Genomic DNA, 24276 nt, shown 5'->3' on the forward strand with positions numbered 1-24276 from the left:
ATTCACTTTTTTTACATTTCAAATGTTAGGTTAAAAAAAGTCTACAAAGTTATCAGCATTAAGTCTGTACTTTTCAGCTGGGCATTGGTAGTCTATGCCTTTAATCTCAACGCTCAGGAGGCAGAGGTAAAGACAGAGGCAGGCAGATCTCTGGGAGTTTGAGGCCAACCTGGTCTGCAAAGTGAGCTATAGGTCAGCCAAGGCTACACAGAAAAACCCTGTCTCAAACAACAACAAAAAAGGAAAGAAATGAATGACGGAAGACAGAAAACCCATACTTTCAACAATAGTTTTCCATGTAAATGGAATCAATTCTCCAATTAAATGATACAGAGCTGATTAATAGGTTTTTAAAAATTCAAAAATATGCTGCCTACAAGGAACATGTTATTTTTAAAGGCTCATGGAATTCCAAGATTGGGTTCTAAGGTAAGCAAGAATGGCTCTCCTTATATCTGACAAGATAAACTGTAAAACAAAAATGTTGAAGAGACAAAGAAGACCATGATGTAATTACCTAAAGCTGAGAATAGTGGTGAACTTTATGGTTATATTACAAAAAGCAACCTATAGGCTCATGTTCAGTTCCTCTCACGATTCCAGTGTCATTCCACATACAGAGACCTGAACCCTGAAATGCATACGGAAACATATGAAAAGGGCTGTGACTCATTAAAGAATGATACGCCAAACTTAATTAGGATGTACAAGCAAATCAGAAATTACCAGCATGCAGGAACCTCTATCCACCAAAATGGAGATGCTGAGTGGGCTTACAGGCTCATTTAAAAATATATATAAGTTAGGAAAATTCAAGGGAGGAGTGGGTGAACTTTACTTTTATTGGTTGTCTCTATTTCAGGGGTATGGGTGTCTTCAGGATGAGCTAGGCTTCTGGGGATTTCTAGGGACTTTTCAGAACCCTTGCTGATTAACTTTTATTTATTTATTTATTTATTTATTTATTTATTTATTTATTTATTCATTCATTCATTCATTCATTCATTCATTCATTTGATTCAGGATAGTTGGCAGGGCAGCTTCTGGAAGCTCCTGATTGTCTGCCCAGGAGGGGTGATTTTCTTCTGGAATTGACTTGTTTTAGACTTTTTTACTTCTGGGAAACAGAATGTCATGCCTAGTGTGTCCTGTATTTCGAGTTTTCAGCCTGGTTCTGGCCAGCAAATTCTTCTCACACAAAGATCTCAACTAGCCAAAAATATCCTGAGCAGAGTGAGCCAAGTTGGAGTACAGCAAACCTTGATTTCAAATTATAATACAGAAAAGACTTGCTACCCACTCAAAACCTGATGTGTGTCAGACATTCAGAAAGAACCAGAAATGTATGCAGATATCTATGACCTCCTGGCATTTGACAAAGGTGTTAAACCTATATTGGGAGAAAAGAGACAGTCTCTTTAACAAACACTTCTGTGCAAAGTACAGAATAATAAAAGAAGTTTTTGCTCTATGTCTGAAAAAATGAACAGTGAGATCAGAAGTACTGGAATAACTCTAGAAAAACAAACAGGGAAAACCTCAAATATAGGTACAGGAAAGTCATTCTAGTTAAGACTCCAGGAGCTCAGAAAGAAATTTGCAAGGATTAATAAATGGCATGTTGTACACCAGAAACTTTTCAACAGAGTGAATAGATGGGTCTTAGTTTTGATTAATGCAGCCGTGATAAAATACTCTGACAAGAACACCTTAGGGAAGAGGGGTTTCTAGACCTCACAGTTTTAGCTATAGCATCTCCTGGTGGGAAAATCAGGGCTGAATGAGCTTGAAGCAAATGTTCACATTAAGCCTGCAGACAAACGTGAACAGTAGATGAATATATGCTGATGTTTAGATTATTCCCTCCACTCTCATTTGCAGTTCAGAAACACTACCCAAGAAATAGTTCCATGTATAGTAGGTGAGTCTTCCGACATTGAACAAGGCAATCAAAACAATCCCTCTCAATCTTACAAGACAACATCATCTACATACTCTGTCATTGAGACTGTTTCTAGGTGACTAGATTACATCAAGGCAAGTAAACCATAACAGGTAGCTTACAGAGTAGGAAAGAAATATTTGCCATATGACAACTGATTAATGTCCAGAATTCATAATGAACTAAAAACATTGCATATCAAATAATGAGTACTCCAATTAATAAATTGAAAAGTAAGATACAAATTCTCACAAATAATGAATGCAAATGGTGGCTGGGTGTTGGTGGCTCATACTTTTAATCCCAGAACTTGGGAGAAAAAGGCAGGTGAATGTCTAGGAGTTCGAGGCCAGCCTGCTCTATAGATAGATCAAGTCTCAGGACAGTCTGAGAAACTGTCTCAAAACCCAATCAACCATCTCTCTCCCATTCTCATGCCCTGTCACTCTGTTATTTAATCCCAACTTTTGATGTTTGCCTCTGTTATATTTTATTCTCCAACTTGTATTTTCTATTATTAGATTTGTTTTTAATGTTTGTCTACCTGTGTGTGCACATTTGTGAGGGAGTGGTTTCAACTTTTAGAAAAGATTTCATTGTATAAGTTTGTGTAAAATTCCCACCATGCTGAAGGCTCAGGGAACACTGTGGAAGAGAGGGCAGAGAGATTGTAAGAGCCAGAATGTCAGGGTCTTTGCTGTGAAACTGAATCCTTGCTTCATCAGAAGCTATGACCATAAAGTCTTACCAACATGACATGACAGCCTAAACATGAGCTGAACAAGGAAGTTGCCAATTAACATGCCAAACTAGATGGGAGGACTTCTCTACTCTCTTCGAATTTATCCTCTCTCTCTCTCTCTCTCTCTCTCTCTCTCTCTCTCTCTCTCTCTCTCTCCCTCCCTCCCTCCCTCCTCCCTCCCTCCCTCTTCCCCCTCTCCTTTCCTCTCTCTCTTCCCCCTCTTCCTCCCTCTTTTCTGCCCGCTTTCTCTTCCACCCTCCCTCCCTCATCTCTCTTCCCCTTCTTCCTTCCTCCCCCCCTCTATATTTCTTTCTCTCTCACTCTCTCTCACACACACATTATTTTTTCATGGTTATATATTTTTGTATATTCATGTATATTTTTTAATATAACCTGTTGATTCTACTTGTATGTATGGTTTCAGGGTTGACTGTTTGAGAGTGGACAAACAGTTGGTATGCTCTTCTCCCCTGTCCCCGGGGCAGGGACATCTCTCCTGTCCCCACCTCCATCTTTACTCAGTTGCCTGTCATCCTTTGTGTGCATTTGAAGCCTTGTAGGCTCCTCCTCATCTAGTTTGTCGTGATAGCTGACATCCTCCTTATTTAGCTCATGTTGGGGAGACTTCATGCATTCATTCCAGATTCTCCAGCTACCAGCTATGATAATCTTTCTATGTCCTCTTCTGTAATATTCCCTGAGCTTTTAGTAAGTGGGTTGATATTTATATGTGTCCATTTGGACCAGGATCCACAACTCTGCTTATTGATTGGCTGTGGTTTCCTTTAATGATCTCTCTTTCAAATAAAAGGTTCCTTGATGAGGGTTGAGGATTATGTTCAGTTTTGTAGGCATGTGTGGAGACCAGATGTTGATGCTGGGCACACACCTCTACTCTATTGTTTTCTACCTTATTTTTGTGAGTGAGGGTTTCTCACTGACCCAGAATTTGACATTTCTGAGATATTCATTATCCAGTGGTCATCCAAGATCCACCAGCCTCTGACCTCCACTCTCATGCCCTTCCCAACCCTAGTTCTTGATTAAAACCTGTGTCATCATGACTATCATTGATATGGATGCAGACATGTGAACTCAGATACTCATATACATGTGACAAGGGCTTTACCATGAAGCCATTATTTTCTCAGCCTTTTTAAAAAAAAAATCTTATTGTTCAGTTATTTTGGATAAGCCGGAGTTTTCTAGTTAAGGTGATCTTAAGTTAAAAATAGCTTAGAAGGTACAACCACTGAAATCATTAACCTTTTATTTTCAATTTATCACAAGATTCAAGGGCTTTCTATGTAAGTCTATTAGAAATTGAGAAAGAGGAGAAATTAGAAATTAGAAAATTATTAGAAATTAGAAATTGAGAAAGGGAAATTATATGCAGCAACCTGAAGATAAAATCATGTTTTTTTCATCATTGGTAATAAAAAGATTTGAGAAGAGCCTCTTGAATGAGATATAAGAATATAGATGTTAGAAACAGTATACAAGCAAGAATGTACCATGGAGATGACTTGTATATAAGCTTTGCAAGAGCCTCCAAATGTCTTCTAAATATAAAATAAGTGATGAAAAAAATACTATGTGGTTTGAAAGTATGTTTTTAGGACAACAATTATTACAGAACAACCTGCAGTAAATGTTTTCCATTTTTTTTATCTTTTGGGTTATATTTCTTTTAAATTAAAAATATTCTGCAACTCTTTTACAGGGGAAATGACCAAAGTAATTCACTTTCTAAAATTGTCTTATTTTGCACCACTTTAAGTTGTAAGCTAACATGGCTTAATATACTTTAAGACATCAACTGCTTAGAAAGACAAATTTAGTTTCTGAGGCTTGAAAATGAATGTGTTGCTCATCTATTATGGTATAGATAGGAACTAGTTTTCATAAATCAAAGTAAAGCTTGAACTTGGTAGTTTGAAGAACTAGCTTTTTTTTTTTTTTACATATATACTATATAAAAAAGACAACACACGAATGCAGATCATGACAGTTACATCTACAATGTAAGAAAAATGCTGGCATTATGAAAGTGTCAACATAATCAGGAGAAATTATTTTTGATGACATGAAGAGGGGAAGTGTTAGCAGAATGAGGAGAATTTTCAACAGCAAATACATAGCAAAGTCCTCTCCCCTTGTCTGCCAAGCTCACCCACACTTGTCATCAGTGAATGCAATTAAACTTTTTTTTTTTTTGCGATACTGAAGAAACGTTTGGCATTCAATGGGGCTAATTTTTTCTTCACTTCTACACAGACCCTTTTAGCCACTGTGAAGCTGTGAGCTAAAGGATGTTCAGAGAGCTCACTTTGTCCCTCAAGTATGCATCTGTGAATAAATTGAGATAAAACTCTGGGAAATTGAAACAGATCACACATTATTCTTTACATATTAACAAAGCCCCAGCCAAAAGGTTAAAATACTTAAGGATAAAATAGTTCCTTCTGGTGCTCTTGGGTGCATTTTTTGACAAATGAATTTTAATTTTTTAGACAAAGGAAAAGGGCAAAATAACAAAAATCTCATTATAATCTCCTCGGGCAACAAGGTAGCATGAAAATTTAATTATTATAATATATAAAATATAACCAGAGAGATTTGCGTGGCCAGGATTTATAGGCCTTTCCGGTATGTATTTTTATCTGTTATCTTTTCATGAGCCTCCAATAAACATGGTGAAAATTTTTAGTTCTGCGAATGTCAAATATAATCATGGCTTTTTAAATTTGTTTTGGTCTGCGATCATTTTATTGAAGCAAAATATATGATGGATGGAATTTCCTTTAGTCTCATTGTACATAACACAATGGCACATGCAGCCATGAACACACTCATACTTCTGATGTTTTCCCATCTGATTGTATTGAATAGGAAAGAGAACTTTTAGAAAAAGGAGACCAAGAATCAACAAAACTGTTTTGTGCAGTAGCTGATTAATTCATGTAGTGAGAGAAATCTAGGTATATTTACTTATGAACCCATACTCGTTTTTCAACTCAATGGCTGTATAATTATATGTTCTAAAGCTGTTGGTATTCTTATAAAATAGAAAACATTTACAATTGCTTGCCCGGGTTCTAATTTCCTATCTAAACTAACCATTCCTTTATTCCATTACTCAATTTCTTGTTTTGCAAGGTACCCAAATGGCAAATATTTTCATCTTCCTATCTCAAAGTCATTTTTAAAACCTGAATTAATAGACTAGAAATATTCTATAGTATTTGTAGCTATTGTTATGGGAGAACAAACATTTCAAACAAATTCTTTGTATTCAATTTTCAACCATTATGACAGTGCATAGTTAGCAAGAATGACAGCTCTAATTGGAATACAGTATGTAGCATCTTCTGTTAGGTGTGATGGCACTGAATATACATCAGTGGCGTAGGCAGTAGTCACTAGGTCAGGCAGTATATCACATGCCAGACATTTGCAAACCTACTTTGTGCAGCTCTCATACTGGAGATGACGTCTTAACATTTGATCATGTTTTGTTACTCAAACTCACTTGCTCCCTTCTCTATAGTCTGGTGGAGTGAACAGAGTTGTAGGGTCAGCTTTACACAGATTGTAAGATGGTCTGTCAGAGACAGGCACCTACTAATATTCAATATTCTCAGCAGGATTACTCTGTATTCTTTTCCCTTCACTTATTCAGTGTTAGTGCTAGTTATAAAATGATGAATTAACACAAGTTCCTTTTTTTTGGCCTGGTTGATTGGATGGAATATTGCACAGTAAGAGCATCAGGCAAACATCCTCACCAATGGAGATCCTCACCATTGATCCTTGCTGATTTTAGTGAGATGGCTTCTTTGATTCTCTTTTAAATACAAAGAAAGGTGAACAACTGGCAAGAAAGACTAGTCGGTGGTCTTTAAGAGGCAGAACAATTTGCAGATGAGAGAATGTAAAGTGTGATGCTCTACAGGGAATAAAAACACCAAGAAAACAGAAATGTCAGCTCTATTGTGTTGGCCAGATAAAAGTTTTCCTGTGTGTTGTTGGATCTAATTGGTTCATATTTCTAAGAAAGAACTATTGGGAAAGTAAAATAACCAGAAAGAAATAAATATTCATTTCTTTGATATAAGCATGTTGTTTTCAATATAACTTAAATATATTTTCTTGATTATTAAAAATAGGTTTTTTTTTTCTCTCACAATACATCCTGATTACAGTTTTTCATCTCACTAGTCCTTCCAGCTCCTCCCCATTTCCCCTTCCACCTGGATATACTCCCTTTCTGTCTCTCATTAGAAAGGAATAGGCCTCAGAAAGCTAACAGAAAATTAAAAAAAATAAAATGTAATAAGCAAAGCAACAACAAGATCACAGTGAAGATAGACATGACAAACCAACAGAAAGAAAAGAGCTCTAAGAGAAGGAGCAAGAATCAGAAACCCACTTGTTCACACACTCCAGAGTCACATAAAAATATGAAACTGAAGGCTACAATATATATTCAGAGGACCTTGCACAGATGCATGCAGACCTGTGTTTGGGCCTTCAGTTTCTGGGAGCTCATATGACCTTTACTCAGTTAATTTAGAAGATTCTTTCTTCCTCCTGTCCTCCATCCCTTCTGGCTCTTATAATCTTTCTGCCTTATGTTCCATAGGGTTTCCTGAGCTCTGAGGGGAGAGATCCCACCAAGAGCTGTGTGTTCCAAGTCTCTCTCTCTCTCTCTCTCTCTCTCTCTCTCTCTCTCTCTCTCTCTCTCTCTCTCTCTCTCTCTTCTCTGTCTCTCTCTCTCTCCCTCTCTTTGCATCTGCTGCTGGAGGAAGATAAGCTACTCAAGATTTTAGGAAAGCAAAGGGAATTGTGTTTTGTTTCTTCTTTTAGGACAGATGTATCACATTCATAGAACACTCAATTAGTCGGTCCGGCATTACTGTAATAAAACACCTGAGGATTACGAGATAAAGAGGAAAGGATTATTTTGATCATGAATTTAAAAGTTATAGGCCTAAATCAAGCTGCTTCATCATTTTTAGTCTCTGGAAGAGGAATAATTCATACCAGGAGCATGTGATAGGGGAACACTGTTAGATCAAAAGCCAAGAAGCAACACACAAAAGAGGTGGGAGAAAGGAAAGCTACTGAGACACAGAGAAGGAATTGAGGAGAAAAATAAAGGATAGGTTGGGAACCCAGAGTCCCTTTTAAGGATGCAACATTTTGAAAAAAAAATACAATATATTCTAGTTACATAATGCTTTCCCTTCCCCCAACTCCTGCCAGATATTTCCCACATTCCTCCCCACACACCATGCCTTTTCTGTCTCTTTAGAGAACAAATGAAGAAACAAATAAAGAAAGCTCAGAAACACACAATCAGACAATGTCATATACAAGTAAAAGAACAGTAAGGTAAAACAAACAAAGAAATACAAGGCAAAAAGTTGATACTGAGGTCATTTTGTATTGACCATCTACTAGTGGGTCTAACCTTGACTGATTTATTTTATTTGATATTCTCTGTATTTACATTTCAGATGTTATTCCCTTTCCCCCATCCCATCCCCCTACCCCTCCCACTGCCTCCATGAAAGTGGTCCCTCTCCCAACCACCTTTTCCCACCTTAGCACCTTGGCATTCCCCTACACTGGAAAAATGAGCCTTTGCTGGACCAAAGACCTCTTCTCCCATTGATTCCAGAGAATGCTATCTTGTGTTGCATATACAAACTCATTGGTAGGTGTTTTAGTTCCTGGGGGCTGTGAAGGGTTTGATTAGTTGATAATTTTATTTTTCCCATGGGGTGGCAGACCCTTTCAGCTCCTTCAGTATTTTCTATAGCTTCTTCATTGGGGTCGCCATGTTTAGCCTGATGGTTAGCTGCAAGCATCTCCTCTGTATCAGTATGGCTCTGGTAGAGCCTCTGAGGAGGCATACATATCAGGTTTCTTCCTGTAAGCACAACTTTGCATCAGTAATAGTATGTGGGCTTAGTGGCTGCAAATGGGATGCATCCCCAGGTGAGTCAGTCTCTGCATACATAATCTTTTCTCCAATCCCTGCTCTTCTATTTGTCTTTTTATTTCTTCCCACGAGTATTTTTTTTCTCCCTTCTAAGAAAGACTGAGGCATTCACCTTCTGGACTTCCTTTTCTTGGAGCTTTATAAGTTCTGTGATCTGTTTCTTGGGTATTCCAAGCTTTTTAGCTAGTATCCGCTTGTGAATGAATACATGCCATGAGTATTATTTTGTGACTAGGCTACCTCACTCAGGATGATAGCTTCAAGTTCCATCCATTTGCCTAGGAATTTCATGAAGTCATTGTTTTTACTAGCCAAGCAGTACTTCACTGTGTAAATGTACCACGAATTTCTGTATTCATTTCTCTGTTGAAGAACATCTAGGTTCTTTCCATCTTCTGGTTATTATAAGTAAGACTGATATGAACATGTTGGAACATTTGTCCTTGTTAGATGTTGGAGCTTCTTTTGGGTATATGCCCAGAAGTGGAATAGCTGGGTCTTCAGGTAGTGCTATGTCCAATTTTCTGAGGAACCGCCAGACTGATATCCAGAGTGGTTGTATCAGGTTAAAATTCCACCAGCAATGGAGGAGTTTTCCTTTTTCTCTACATCTTTGCCAGCATCTGCTGTCACTTGAGTTTTTGATCATAGCCATTCTGACTGGTGTGAGGTGGAATCTCAGGGTTGTTCTGATTTGCATTTCCCTGATGACTAGAGATGTTGAGTATTTCTTTATGTGTTTCTTAGCCATTCAATATTCCTCAGTTGAGAATTCTTTGTCTAGCTTTGTATCCCATTTTAATAGGATTATTTGATTCTCTAGATTCTAAAATTTTTGAGTTCTTTGTATATATTGTATACTAGCTCTCTATCACATGTAGAAATGGTTAAGATCATTCCCAATCTGTTGCTTGCCCTTTTGTTCTTTAGATAGTGTCTTTTGATTTACAGAAGCTTTGCAATTTTATGAGGTTCTATTTGTCGACTCTTGATCTTAGAGCATAGGCCATTGGTGTTTTGTTTAGGAATTTTCCCCTGTGCCTATGTGTTCTAAGCTCTTCCCCACTTTCTCATCTAATAGTTTCAGTGTACCTGGTTTTATGTGGAGGTCTTTGATCCACTTGCTCTTGAGCTTTGTACAAGGAGATAAGAAAGGATCGATTTGCGTTATTCTGCATGCTGACTGACAGATAGGAGTTTTCCTCTTAGCACTGCTTTCATTGCATCCCATAAGTTTGGGTATGTTGTGCCTTCATTTTTATTAAATTCTAAAAAGTCTTGGATTTCTTTCTTCATTTCTTTCTTGACTAAGCTATCATTGAGTAGAGCATCATTCAGCTTCCATGTGTATGTGGGATTTTTGTTGTTTTTGTTGTTTGGCTCTCTCGGAAGGCTGTGAGTTCTAATGGCAGTGGGTTGGCTCTAGGTTTAGCCCTGAACAGTGCGCCCCCAGTTAGCATTGACCTCCCTGTGCCCTGCGAGTTCCAGGTGATCTCTCCCTGGATAGTCAGTGGAGAGGAAGTGGGCAATCACTTGTAGGCTCAGGAGTGAAAGAAATCCTTTGGCTCCTTCAGGTACCTAGCAACCTGTGGGCAGGCCACCAGTCCTAATGAAACTGGGATGGGTCTAGCCTTGGGCTGGAAGTGTCTGTTCCCAGACAGCATTGCTCTCTGCATTCTCTTGACTCTTCTTAATATCTCCAGTGAGAGTCTCTTCACTGCAGAAAACTAATTTCTCTTTTGCAACTGGATGAGACTCAACCTTTGAAAGACATCTCAATAGCAGCCCCCAGCCAACTCTTAAATATCTTTGATCTCTCAATATTACAGCTCTGGAATCCAAACCATTAACGTTTAATACCTTGTGAGACATTACTCATTATTTAAACTATAATAGTTCAGAAAAATAAGAAATACAACCGTGTATCTGATTAATTCTTCTTTCATTTCAGTTGTGAACAATATTTTAGTCTTACACTTACATATATATATAATGAATTGTGTTCATAACATTATTTTAGAGAATGTAAATCTTTTGGCTGAGTTAATTTATTAGTTTATATGGTCCCATTTTTAGATGCTAGCCTTTTCCCTCCTTCTTCTTTCAGTGAAACAATTGAGAGATTCACTGTTAGCAATGACTAAGTGTGCAAAATTGAAAAACTACCCAAAATCTTATGCAAAGATTCTGATTTAAATTGATAAATTTAAATTTTCACATACTGGTTATTATTTAACTCAAATAGTCATTTACTAAGTTGCAATGATCTTCTGTACTTTTGATGTTACTTATGACATAAACATGAATTCAATGCTTTAAGTTATGTGGCAGTTGAATGAGACGGTTCCCCCCTTCATATATTTTAATGCTTAGTCACCACTCAGTGAAACTCTTTGGACAGAATTAGGAGGATTAGGAAGCATGACCTTGTTTGAGGAAGTATGTCACTGGGAGTAGGCTTTGAGGTTTCAAAAGCCCAACCCTGGCCCAGTTTCTATAGATCAGGATATAAAGGTATCAGCTCCTGCCCCAGCGTCATTCTTGTTCTGCTCCCTGAAATAATGACCATGTACTAACCATCTAATACTGTTAAGAAAAGACCCAATTAAAGGCTTTATTTTATTACAAGAATTGCCTGGGTAGTGGTGTCTCTTCATAGCAATAGAACAGAAAATAAATCATGTAAGATGCCACAAGATGAGTTAGATAGGCATACACTGTGCCACACTCACTAAGGAACAGTGACTTTGCTTTTGCTAGTTTACAATGCAGTATTTTCCAATTAATAGGCATAGCAAAAAACATTCTGAAGATAGTTATAAAGAATGGGAGTGTTAGTTATTCTTAGCCATCACCTTGTAATAACTAATGCTGACATTCTGGAAAAGTTCCTCTAATTTTAAATTCATATTTATCAATTCAGGACAGTAATATGGGACACTTTATTCTTCATTAACATTTAATAATTCTCCGTGGTTGCACATACAATCTGCCATGACCTTAATTCACATCCACAAATATGTATTTTAAGTTGTCTATAATTCCAAGAGTGTTTTCAGATCCTAATGCACATTACCTACTTTTCAGAAAAACTTGGGAATTTTAAATCCACTGGAATCTAAAAAAAAAAACTCTTCCCTCACAATATTTTCATCAACTTCATAATTCTTGACAGCTTGATGTGTAGAAAATGGTATTTAAGTATTGGTTACATTTTTTTCAATAACTACAATTATTTTAATTCCCACTAAAACATGTTTGTTTCTTCACTTACCTGGCTGGAATGTAAACATGATTCTTTACTTTATCTTTTGAAGATACTAAGTCCAAATCAATTTTTAATTTTCTTTAAGTTTCACTTCTCCTTACATTTAACAGATATTTTAAAACTATATGTAGCAAAGGGCCTGGGGAAATTACTTTAGTTAAGAGCACTGGTTGTTCTTCTGGAGGGCTTAGGTTCGATTCCCATTACCTTCATGGTGGCTCACAACCATCTCTAACTCCAGTTTCAAGGGATCTGATGTCCTTTTTGGGTACCTAGTAGCATCAAGCATGCAAGTGGTTAAATGGATATTTATGCAGGCAAAAGACTCATGTACGTAAAATAAGTAAATAAAAGTTAAAAAAAAATCATGGGCCTTTGTTATTTTTACTTTCCCCGCCGAGTTTATATACTTTGAGTTGATTGTTTATATTTATTCTTTTAATGATATTTTGTTTGATTTTTGAGATGATTAAGGCATAGCATAAAGTATTTAATTTATTGTCATTTTTGTTTGTTTGCTTGTCAAATGACCACATACTGGGCTTTCCTAATGCTTTAATACTTTCACATTGAATGTTGCATTTACAGATAATTTTGCTGAGAAATTTTATACAAAATATATGAGGAATTGTTTTGTTAATAGCTATTGATTTGGCTACTTTTTTACATAAACATGACACAGGCTAGAGTCATTTTAGAAAACCAATATGGATTATAGTTTATGAACTCTTGTAAAAAGAAAAATAAGTTGAGAACAGAATAGAGCCATGGATTATATATTTCTTTCTCTTAGAGTTTTTCAAATAATGTTAAACATAAGTTGCATAACAAGTTTAATATAATTATAACATTAAGATCTCTCTTTGTTTCACTTAAATTATTGTATTTTGAGATTATAATGTAATCATGGCTTGTATCCTTTTCCTCCCCCTCCCAAAACTCTATATAATGCTACATACATGTATATCTCTTCAGAGTTGACCATTTGGTGTTGGATAACCAATTAGTGGGCTCTTCGCTGTGAAAGACTATTCCCAGCTCTCAGCATTCCTTAGTTGCTTGTGGTTCTGTTTGTAAAGTTGCAGCACCCTAAGCTTTATTACTCAGCTATACCAGTACATCTGTTGTTTTCCTGTTTAGGTAGCCCTGTTGAAGAAACTTCATGGATGTAGCTTCTTTGACATTTCTAGAACACAATATCACTTTCTGCTCCTCTGACTCACATAATCTTTCTCCCTCTTCTTTTACAGTGGTCCCTGAGCCTTACATGCAGGAGTTGTGTTGTAGGTATTGATCATAGAAGCCTTACGAAGACTGTGACAGTACAAATTTTGGATCAAGAGTTTTGTGGGTGGGTTTTTGTCCCACTCCCTCAACTGGAAGTCCTGCCAGGCTACATGTTTTGCCCACAACAGCCTTTATATCCCCTGCTGGGAGTCTCAGCTGGGGTCACCTGCATATACTCCCAGCCTCCCAAATCTCAGGTTTCAGGCTTGTCCCAGAGATGTTTCCCATACTCATTTCTCTTCTCTCTCCCAACTGTCTTGTCCCCAATTTCCCCATACCTGATCCCCACTCCAGTTTCCCACGCCACCTCATCTCCAGGCCAGTGCCCTCCCTCCATCCATCTTGGATGTCTATTTTATTTCCCCTTCTGATTGAGATTTAAGCATCTTCACCTGGGACTTCCTTATTTGGGTCTGTGGATTGTATCATGTACTTTATGGCTAATACCCCAGTAATAAGTGAGTACATGATATTCAGGGATAAAGATGGAAGAGAGATGGAGAGGATGGCCACTCAATGACTGGCCGTACTTGCGACCCACCCCTTGCGAGAGTACCAAACCTAACTACTAGTGATACTCTACTATGCTTGCAGACAAGATCCGGGTGTAACTCTCTCTGAGAGGCTTCATGTAGCACTTGATAGAAACAGATGCAGAGACCCATAGCCAAACATCATGTAGAGCTCAGAAGAGCGGGAGAAAGGACTGAATGAACTGGAGGGGTCAATGATACCACAAGAACATCTACAGAGCCAACTAACCTGAGACCATTGGGGTTTACAGAGACTGAACCACCAACTAACAAGCACTTGTGGGCTGGACTAGGCCCTGTTCAACATGCAGCAGATATGCACCATGGTCTCCTTGTGCATTGCCTGATAATTAATAGCAGCAGCTGACTCTGTTGACTTCTCTTGGATCCCTAGCTGGGCTGCCTTATCTGGCCTCAGTGGGAGAGGGCATGCCTAGACCTGTTGTGACTTTATGTACCAGGGTAGATTAGTACCCATGGACAGCTTCCCTTTTCAGAAGAAAAAGGGAAAGGGGATGGGGGCAGAGGGTGTGCCAGGGTGAAACTGTAAGGAAAAGAAAGACAGGGAGGTTTGGTTAGGATGTAAAGTGAAAAAATAAATTGGAGGTGGGGAGGAGAGAAGGTTGTGTTGCTTTTCCCTTCCTTTCATTCATGTTGTAGTTAGAAGCTTTTTGTTGTTATTGTTCTGGGCTCTCTAAAACACCAGCCTAACCCACTCCATCACCGTCTCATTTCCCATTTTGTTTAAGTTTTCTCTATAGCTTACATCATTATTTATAATATTGTTATATTTTTGTTATTTTATTTTAAGTGATTACATGTGTAATTTTTGGGCATGAAACAGCTTTATGATACATAAATACACTATGGGATGATTTGTTCAGTCAAGACAAAATAGCTAATACCCTTTATGGCTATTAAATATTTTTTTTCTTTATTTTCCTTTCTAACTACAAATTTCCACCCTTTAACCAATGTCTTTGCATTTACTCCATTTCTAGTATCTGGTAATCAGTATCTTACTCTCTGTTCTATGTTAAAAGGAATGTTTCTATCTCCACACAACACATATATGTTCTTCTTTTGTAAATGGCTTATTTTATTCATCATAGTATTTTCCTGATTTATCTACCTTGTTTTAAGTGATACAATGTCTTTCTGCAACTGTTAAGGTTTGGTCTATTGCTATGTATTGTAATTCTAAATATTGCTCCCAAAGTCTGATTACCCCCAGGGATAAGGAAATCCTCATGAACACTAAGTGATTCTTTGTAACCTTGATCTTTAATGTAAAACTGTTGGTTGGATAAGGCTGCCTGTAGCCTATAGCTGGGCAGAAGAGAGCTAGGCAGAGTTTCTGTTCTTAGGCTTGTGGTTAGAGGTAGGACTATGAGAGAGGGGAGAGAAAAGGTGGAAAGAGGAGAATATGCAATAAGGTAGATGAATCATGAAAACATGGCCATGAGGGCTGCCCAGCTGGAGTAAGAGTGGCCCAGGCATGTCACGGTAAGTTGTATCTAAGGGCTTTTGGCAGGGGAATAGACAAAATCACCATAGAGGGTTGATGTCTCCAGATCTATGCTATTTAAGGCTTATTATAAATATAAAAGTTGTGTGTCTTCTATCTGAGAACTGATTGATTAAAGGCAGGTTAGAAACCCCTGATTGATGATTAAATATTCTGTGATGGCTTATTTTATTTATCAGTATTTTAATGATCTATCTGCCTTGTTGTAAATGATACAATGGCTTCCTGCAAGTTCGTAAGCATTTTATTACATGTACATATATGTGTACGACATTTTCTGGTTTAATTTCCTCGGGGATTTTAACTCAGTTCCATATTAACTACTGTTACTAATGCTTCAACGAGCACAAGTGTTACAAACAATCCTTCAACACATTGGTTTCAAGTCCTTGTGATGGCGAGACATGAGATGACTAGACTTTTATGATTCTATTTCTAGTTTGTAGAGGAGTCCTTATGTAGTTTTCCATAATGGCTGCACTATATTTCCCCAGCCTCATATAAGGGTTCCATTTCTCTATACATCACTAATATTGTTTCTCTCATTTTTAAAATAATTTTCACTATCTACATTCATTGTGCATAGTACTGTTATATATTTCATATTATACATTTTATACTTATGTCCATTTTAATATAAGTATAGAATATACATTGAGTTGATTTCCCCTTATTTCCACCCTCTTATTCTCCTCCTTCTTCTGAATCCTTTGCTTCCCTCAACAGTGTCACTTCTAGTTTCATGTCATATACGTGTACAGGATTCTATGAATCTATATAAAAATCTCAGAACAACATACCGAGAGGATGTATAATGCTTGTCATTCTGAGACTGGTTTTTGCTCAGTATGGGGCTATATCCAGTTATATTCACTTTTCTTCCAATGGCATAATTTTACATAGTTGAATTTTATGGTTGAAAAAAAACTTTCATGCATATATATATATATATATATATATATATATATATATATATATATATATATATAAGCATATATATATACACCGCATTTTAGTAATCTTCCTTTCTTGTTGAGCACTTAGGTTGCTCCCATAGCGTAGCTATTGTCAATAGTGCTAGAACACTCACTCAAATATCTCTATAATATGTTGAGTTGAATATTGTAGCTGAGTCACATATTATATCTGGATTCAGTGTTTTGAGTCAACTCCATATTAATTTCCAAAGTGGATGAAGTAACCTATTTACTGTCTGAGCTGTGTGTACTTGGTCTCGTTTTTCACATCCTCGCTGCATTTATTGATACTTGTATTCTGAAATGCTGCCATTCTGACTGGGGAAAATGTAATTCCAATGTTATTTAATGTGCATTTCTTTTATGCCTAGTGAATTTGAATATTTTTTATGTGTTTATTGACACTTTGTATATCAGATTTTAAGAAATGTCTATTTGTTTCAGTTCATTTATTAATGATATTGTTATAATAATTAAAAGTATGTATGGCAACAGATATGCAAGTGGAAATAAGACTTTATAGGGGAATAAAGGCAACTAAGGTGAGGGAGCTATGCATTGTATGAAAATGTTCATATGTAACAAAGTATTGTCTGCAATGAAGACAAATGAAGAAGATTTACAAAAGTGAAACAGAAAAAAATAAAATAGTGTCTGAGGTAATTACATGTATGAAAGATCAGTACTGCTCTAACCTTATTTCTACTTATATAAAAATACAAGTGAGCTAATGTGTATAATGAGTTGTGATGGGAAGTGAGCTTCTCTTTATAGACTGAGATCTTAACATGTGAAAACAGAAGGCTACCTACTATGCTTCTGCCGTTCTTCTATGAAACTGAATGTTTCTGGGTAGCTGAGGAGACCAATATCCTGCTCCTAGATGACATAACTCGGGAAAGAAAATGAACAAGAATGAGCAAGCTTAATGAATGCTGAAAAGGGCTAGCTGACCAGTTCTTTCCTTTCCCATTTTAGTCAATGGCAAGCTGTCAAGACTCCTTTATTAAGCCCTTCTTCTGCCATATTGAGAGAACACGGTCAGTAGCAATTATATCCCAAAGAAAATATATGTGTGAAATTGTGAATCTTCTTTCTTTCTTTCTTTCTTTCTTTCTTTCTTTCTTTCTTTCTTTCTTTCTTTCCTTCTTTCTTTCTTTCTCTCTCTTTCTATTTTTCTTTCTTTCTTTCTATATTTTTTTCTTTTGTTTTTTCTGTATGTATGTATGGATACTTAATTCATTACTTTTACTGGTGTAGGGGGCACATATGTGTCACAGTGTGCATTGAAAGGTTAGAAGATGATCTAAGGAGTCATTTCTCTCTACCATCTGGGTCTTGGAAGTCAAATTCAAGTCACTGGCTTGGTGGCAGTCTCTTTTATGTGCTCAGCCATGTAGCCTACCTGTATTTTGTTTTAAAGCCTTTTTTCCCCTTGTATGTGTCAGATGAGCTGAGTGACAGCTGAAGCCCAGAGATCAGGTCAGTGCAGAAGGTCCCAGTACCTGACTCAAACTCATGGGCTAAAATGCCATGCAGGTCCCCATCTTATTGCCATGGTTGACCTTTGCTGTCAACCTTAGTGGACTTCGAGATGCCCAGAAAACTAGTAGAGCACAGTCCTAGGGACAACCGTGTAGATGATTCCAGAGATGTGTGACCTAGGGGCTGGAGCAGAAAGGCAGGAAGGTGCACTCTGAACATGGGTGATGTCATCCAATCATCTGGGAGCTTGGATGGAACTAGATGCAGCACAGGGAGTAAGCTGGTATATGATTCTCTCTCTCTCTCTCTCTCTCTCTCTCTCTCTCTCTCTCTCTCTCTCTCTGCCTCTCTCTCTCTCTATCTCTCTGTCTCTCTTTCTGTCTTCACCAAGTTGCAAATTGAGAAGAGATTTTATTTTTCCCCTGGACTTTTGTCCTGCAATCATTCATAAATAGAATGATGCATGAACTGGAAGTGGACCTGTATGCTAATATCCATACTTAATGACCCAAGTGCCTAAGCAGATTTACTCTCTGAACTGTGAATAATTAGATATAAAATCTAACCAAAATCCATGTACCTAGTGAAGTAACAATCTGCTTCTTTTGAAAAACCATATTTTGTCTACAAACTTTTTTGCAGCACATATGAATTAGTTGCTGGAATGGATGGTTTGAAAATATTAGGTTAACTCAACATGCGATAGGAAGACAAAAATAAGAATAAAACAACTGTTCCTCTGTAGTGGTAGAAATTAAAGAGAGATCCTTGAATGTGTAGCATATACTTTTTAAAAAAATACTTATCCAAATTATCAAATTGTTGTTAAGTTCTCTGGGAACTAAACTCCTTAGTAACTATTATTTTACATATTAGCAAGAAAAATTAACTCCTTCCTTCCTTCATTCTTTTCTTCATTCCTTCCTTCATTCTTTCTTTCCCTTTCTTTCTTTCTTTCTTTTCTTTCTTTCTTTTTTCTGTCTGTCTTTCTTTCTTCCTTTCCTTTCCTTCCTGCCCTCCCTCCCTCCCTCTCCCCCCCTTTCTCTCTTTCTTTCTTTCCTCTTTCCGGAATCCTATTAGCATAGATTTTCTAAATCTGAGTAAGTTATTGTAATTAGCTAGTGAGTTAATTACACTTGGGCTTTTGCCTAAACTGACCAATTTTATAGGGCTAAGAGGTAGCATATTTAATTGAATAGTGCCAAGTTGTCCCAAGCCCATGATGACATCAATCACAAAGACACAGCTATCCTCACAGAAACAATTCCAAGTGTGTGGCATTCAGATCAAAATAGAATTAAAAGATCTAAAACCATTTTTTTTTTCCTTTCTGTTGCTTAGCATAAATAATACTGGAATCTCTCAGGGTCCTTGGCAAGTAGATGGGAAACAAGGCAGTAAATATGTGCCTTCTTCTGTAACTGTGTGCACAAAGACTGGTGGGATTCAGTCATCATATCTTGATTGATCTTGCAACTTCCAAACCAAGTTAGAGTTACCCATGCAGCTGACACCCATGATGTCAGTTGAGCACATAGCTTTATGCTCATATTGCTCCACTTTGGATCTCTATTTCTCAGGAGGTTAAGGTAGATATTCCTGTAAAGAAAAGGATTTTACTGATTCATATGACCAAGAAATTAAAAACGACAAAATTCAAGTGCATCTGAATTCAGTAGCTTACATGTTGGATAGAGTAGCTCTTCTGGATCTTATGCGCAGCTTGGCCATACTTTCTTCCATGTTTTGACTTCATTTTTAGGGTCCATGTGGTCACAAGATGGCAGCAGCTACTCCAGCCTACACCTCAAGTCAAAGCCAAAAGGAAGGGGGTGTTGTTCTTTCTGTTTAAATAGTACTATCTGGTTGCTCAAGTAAAAGCCCTAAGATTAACTCTGATTTATTCTGACTGACTTGGCCCGATCTAACTGTCTATTTCTGGATCAATTTGTGCAGCCAGGGGAATTCAGAGTCCTGAGTGGCAAAACTAGGCCTTTTGTTCCAGTCCCTGCAAGTAGTAATTAAGAACTAACTAGCACCTGGATTTAAAGTTAGGCAATGCTGTAGTTACTGTAATAAAGAGGAATTAGATGCAAGAGCATCCAAACTGCTCTAGATGCCCTTATCAGATTTTTATATTCAAGTAAATTCAATGCTTAGAAAACTAAAAGTAGAAAATCTAAGTAGGAAAGAGAGAAAGAGCTGTGACACTGTCCCCGTGTCACTTGCTGAGTCTGTGATTTCAGGATGATTATTATTGGTTTGATCTTACTTTCACCAGCTGCAAAATGCAGATAATATTCTCTTTCTGCCTACCCCTCAGGGGAACCTATGAAGAACCAAAAAGAGGTTTGTGATAAAAAAAAATCACAATATGTTGCTCAATGAATAGCTTATGCAGAAACTGCTGTGCAGGCAGGCCTCAAGACACTTCTCGTAGTAGATACTAGTACACAAATTCAGTTTTCTGTGGGACAGGGGTTGAGAGTGTCGGAGTAATTACACGGTGTTAAGTGATCGAGGCAACACTGATGCTTGTCTCACTGTAGACTTAATGACAGTCACTGTAACCCAAATATAAAACTGGACTTTATTACATTTCAGTCACCTTTTGCTATATTTTAACATCTTTAAAACTAGTACGAATATAGCTCCTGCTCCCTTGCTCTCTTACTCTCTGTCCCTTTTCTCCCTATTCCCTTCCCCTCTCTTTCTCCAAGTGTTTATGGCCAACCTCCACTCCTCTATTCTCTCTCTGTTTCTCTTTCTGTCTCTGTCTCTCTGTCTATCTGTCTCTCTCCTTCTCTCTATCTCTACTACCCCTCAACTCTCCTCCCTATGTCCTAAATAAACTGTATTCCATACTGAAAGGAAGAAAGAAGGAAAGAAAGGAAGGAAGAAAGGAAGGAAGGAAGGAAGAAAAGAAGAAAGAAACAAACAAAAATACTAGCATGATTCTTAAACCCGAGGTTGGAATCAAGTAATGGCATGTGAGTCAGTGCCCGGGTAGGAACGAATTTGGTCATGGTTGTCTATATTGATGTTATTCCAATTGAGCCAGCTCTGTGTTGAGTTTAAATGCCAAGCAAAATGCTGTGAATATATCTTTCCACTATCCAGCGTGATTAACAGAAAGACATAGGAAAAGTGATGATGTACATGGGAGAAATGGGAAGCCAATGTTCATCTCTATGAAGATAGATATGACTTTATGTACTCTTATTGTTTGAAAATTAATATATTCTCCTATGGCAATGACCACATGCTTTATAGTATCTCAAAAAGGAAATGTCCTGAAAATAAATCTATGTTATGTTTGTTACTAAAAATGTAATAAAAGATTTGACAGTCATATGCCATGATTTATGGAAGTCATAATAAATTTATATTACTGCTATTTTTGTCTTGCACGTGAGTGTTCTGATAAATATTTATGTACAAACAACTCTCTGAGAGCTTTCTAATTAAAAACGTTAAACAATAAGAAGGCATGTGACATAGATTAACTGGCATCAATGCATTTTATATTGTAAGCATAGAAAATATTTGCATTTCTTGTTGCTCATAGGAATTTTAATCTGAAAGAGGAAACACCAGTGAGATTTCTGGGAAAAATCTAAAAAAAAATCTTTTTTTGTTATTTCTCATTAAAAAATTTAAGAAGAGAACCTGAGCCTAGAGGCGCAGGCTTTTAGTGTCAGCATTGGGGAAGCAGAGACCTGTATGCCTCTTTGAGTTCTCAACCAACCTGATCTACTGAATCTAATGGGTGAGATCCTGATCTTAAAAACAAACAAACAGACAAACAAAAGTGGTTGACGGTTAAAATGGAAACAAAGACAGATCTCCTTCAGGCCAAGCAGCTACTCAACTTTGTCCTTCTTTTCCCAAAAGGTGGCTTTATTTAGGTCAAAAACTTTGAGATAATTTTCAATGAACTCTTCTCTTCCTCCTACTCCTCCGTCTTCATTCTTTTCTCAGACAATACAATCCAACTGCTGCTTCCCCTAACTTCACTTCTTCCAGACCCCACACCTGGCCTCTCCCAGAGATCTACCACTTCGCTGTTTCCTTTCAGAAAAGAGTGGGCCTCTAGAGACATCAAGTGAACACAGTGTAATTACTTACAATAAGACTAGTCATAAACCCTCATATCAAGACTGGAAAAGGCAACCTAGTAGGAGAAAAATGATCCCCCAAACACACAGAAGAGCCAAAGACACTCCCAGTACCAGTGTGATGAGTCCCACAAAACCCCAAGCTAAGCAACTACAACATATTTGCAGAAGACCTAGCATAGACACTTGCAGGCTCTGTTCTTTCCTTTTTAGTTTCTATGAGCCCTGTGTAATTGATTCTTGGGGCTGTCTTCTCTTAGTTTCTTGTCCTACAATCATTCCTCCTCCTCCCCTGTGGGGTTCTCTAAGATCTGCCTAATGTTTGAGTGTGGGTCTCTGAATTTGCTCCCATCAGATGCTGGAGAAAGCTTCTCTGATAATGATTGGCCTAGGCACTGATCATTGAGTATAGCATTTTATCATCAGGAACCATTTCATAGACTTTTTGGACAGTTGTGTTTGGTTCTACCCTCTGTCTCTGCGCCATCCAGCTTTTATTTTTCCGGTATGAGAGGAAGCCTATGCCTAACACTGCCTGGATGACAAATTAGCTCTTGGAGGCTAAAGATGGCTATCAATTATCATCCATCTTTATCTTTTTATCAGCTCTAGTATCTTAAAGCAGGCAGTTGAGTTTGTTGTTATTCTTGCTACTTTCAGAAGTTATACTGTCATCCATAGGTAACAAGTTCATTGGGGAGAGAAGACATAAGTTGAAATGCAGAGGCTGGCTACCCTTTACCTCTTCTCTCTCTCTCTCTCTCTCTCTCTCTCTCTCTCTCTCTCTCTCTCTCTCTCTCTCTCTCTTCTTTCTTCCTTTCTTTTACCATCAAGGACTTTTATTCTTCCAAGTAATGGAACTTGATCTAACTTTCCTCACAAAACACAGAGATTCTCAAATGTTATCTATGTCTAAGCAATTACTTAAAATGCATACTTTATCAGCATTTGCAGTCCTTAAGTTGTTTATACATTTGATACCACTGGACCAGCTTGTACTCACTAAACTGTGGAAGTTCACAGGAGCTTCTTATCCAGTCTGTGAAGTCACTGCATAAATAAATAAAGTCAAATTTTGTTGTGGATTACATTAGAAACTCTCATTAGCAGAGGTTGAGCATTTTCACTTAGAAGTGAACATAGTTATCACTGTTTATTGATGATCTGCTAGACTTCAAAATGTTTGGTAATAGAATCTTTTTACTACCAAAGTATATTAGAAACTACATTTTTCCTCTAGGAAAACGGTAATGTGTATGATTGCAACTATTAATAAATGTGATGTAATTTCTGTTTTTATATCTTTAGAATCACACAGCTATCTAATCTTGAAGAATTACCAAAGACCACAAAATGCAAATGAATAATGAATATAGTTCAGAAACCATTACTCCTATTACTACAAATATTAATTAATTCATGCTTACTACTTTATAATTTATAGGGTTGTCTCATATGTAGTATCATGTTAACACCTAAACACTGAAGAAACATTGCTCTTGATTGCTTCTTGCTTCCATATAGTTTACATAGTTTCCTGTTACGTCGAACTATCTGATTTTTGTTGTTGTTGTTTCTTTGTGTGTTTGGTGAAATTCCCTAGGTATTATATATTATGCCTGCCAGAACAGTTTGCTAGATACTCCTGATGCTCAATGCCATTATTACTAGAAGTGCTTTGGCACAATGTGGCATCTTCAGAAACAATTTAACTGGAACTTATGGGAAAGAGAGTTGGGTTGGCATGATGAAGCCATGGAAGCCAAACGGAGCTGAGCAGAGCTTTCTACATCTCAAAAGTATTTGTTGCTTCATTTGTTGCTTCAGAAAGTATCTTCCTTGCTATATAGCTGAGGTTGACTCTGAACTCACTATATATACAAGGCTAGTTTTTCATTCACACCCTCTCTCTTTGAGAGCTGTGATTAAATCATATACAACCACACTTGCTTAGGTACCTAGCAGTTTCTTAAATGAACTTGTTTCAACATTATGTGCCTAGGCTGGCCTCAAAGTCTTAATTCTGCATGAGCCAACCTCCCGAAGTCTGAAATTATAATCAGGTGCTACCATATCCAGGTATAAGTTACTCTATTATGGAGACACAAACTCACCTAAATTCATGATTGGAGTTTTGGGATCTTTTATTTGAAACTCTGTTTATATTCATCAAAGGAAAAACATATTAAAAATGCAGTCTTACAAAAGATAGACATATTTATTTTGAATGAAAATTTCCTGATTTGCTGTACTGTAGTACACGTTCCTGTGTATTTTTTAAGAAGACACGGTGATGAGATATGCCATTAAAATTACTATTCTCGGGGTTGACTTGCACATTCCTGCTGACGAAGGGCACATTCTCATCAAGGTCTCTGGCAGATTT

This window comes from Micromys minutus, assembly GCF_963924665.1.
Source record: "Micromys minutus genome assembly, chromosome: 26".
In the NCBI taxonomy this organism is placed as follows: domain Eukaryota; kingdom Metazoa; phylum Chordata; class Mammalia; order Rodentia; family Muridae; genus Micromys; species Micromys minutus.